This window comes from Puma concolor, chromosome D4 (genome assembly GCF_028749965.1).
Source record: "Puma concolor isolate L17-30 chromosome D4, mPumCon1.1.hap2, whole genome shotgun sequence".
NCBI lineage: Eukaryota > Metazoa > Chordata > Mammalia > Carnivora > Felidae > Puma > Puma concolor.
The window spans coordinates 55,306,765-55,308,541 of record NC_141679.1 but is presented as its reverse complement, the minus strand read 5'-3'; positions in this window follow the sequence as shown (position 1 = coordinate 55,308,541).

Below are 1,777 nucleotides of genomic sequence, written 5' to 3'. Positions count from 1 at the left end.
TTTCTGTAAGGAAGTTCATCTACTTGTTATCCCTTGAGATAATAACATACTTTTTAATATTTTATAGGTTGCAGTCTCCTGAAATATACCCTTGGAAGTTTATCTTCCAGACTCAATCCCTGATCCACCTTAATGCAAAATAGTCTAAGATTGGCTTTCTGCCATATTGTACAGCATCCGTGAGCCAGTAGGCCTATAGCTCTCATAGCACAGCCTGGTTGGAGTCAGGTAGAAAAAAAGGGGGAGGTGCATAGTGTGCAGTAATCAGGGTCTAAGCAATGTCTATGTTTCATTCTTTGTTGCTTAGACCCAAAGTGCAAGAGGAAAATCAAACTCTGTATCATTCTACTAAAAAAATAGAAACGTTAATGACAAAAGAAGGGAAATAAAAAGTGTGCCCTGGGCTATTCCCAAGACTAGGATGAATAAAATAATTGCATACTGTGTAACTCATCTTTAAGTCATATCTTTCCACCTAATTTAGAGCTGTTGTTATTCAGCAACAAAAGGTATGCAGCTTCCTGTTTCCTATAGTTATTTTTTTTTAATGTTTATTTTTATATTTGAGAGAGAGAGAGAGAGAGAGAGAGCGCCAGCAGGGGAGGGGCGGGAAGAGATGGAGACACATTGTGAAGCAAGCTCCAGGCTCTGAGCTGTCAGCACAGAGCCCAACGTGGGGCGGGGCTCAAACCCACGATCCATGAGATCATGACCTGAGGTGAAGTCGGATGCTTAATGGACTGAGCCACCCAGGTGCCCCTTCCTGTTGCCTTAGTAAACAAAAAATCTTCAGTGTTGTCCTGAGTATAATCATATCTATTTAAGCTAGTATTGTAAATGTAGTCAGTCACCTCCAACACAGATGGATTCCATGTGATACATTAAGTCATCAAATCTGTGGCCCAAGCCAGAACGAGTGTCCTTGTATTCAGTCAGCTATTTCAGGAGTTAGGTTTGTCTCAGCTTTGTCTTTCCCATGTACTACCTGTCTAGTGGGAGTAAATCATTCTGTTCCCCTTATAAATCCGGTGGGAGAATGTCAACTCTGTTATGAAGTCAAGAATCGGTATAGATTCACATTAGGACATCCTATCTTGTCACTATGCATAAAAGGCCATTTTTTTTTCTAGTTCTTGATCTCTGAAAGGAATACAATTAATGAGAATATTGGATTCACAGAAACCTCTGAGTCAGGATGTCTGTGGATGCCAGCATTGTGATTATGGCTTCATCACTTGACAATCAGAGATGATTTTTAAGAGTTCCCACATGAGCGTATATTGCACATTACAATTTTTTCTTATAATCTTGAATCAGCTGAGAAATCTTGTTAATTGCTTAAGCTACTCCAGGCTTGTTTGGATGGAATATCACCCTGAAACCTATTAGCTCACTTCTCTCTCAGCATGGCCAGTTATACAGGCCTGAGCATCAATTCCAGAAAAGTTATTTTTTAGGATGTCATTCAACATTTCATCAAGTCCCATCACACTTGGTGCCTTGAAAATATCCTCTATAATCTTTCTTCCCCCCGAAGCGTGTATAAACAAATCTAATTCCTTGTTAGATGCTAATTGCAACTGCCATATAACTGGGCCTCTGAAACTTTCTAAAAACATTATCCATATGTCAAGGTCCTCCCCAAACTGCCTAATTATCCTAATGAGAGACTTATTTTTTTCTTCCTCCTGCTGACTACACCCCATCTATTTTGCAAGCTAAATATCCACTATAAAAATATCTTCAGGATGGTTCAAGATTACCAGCAGCGTTTCAG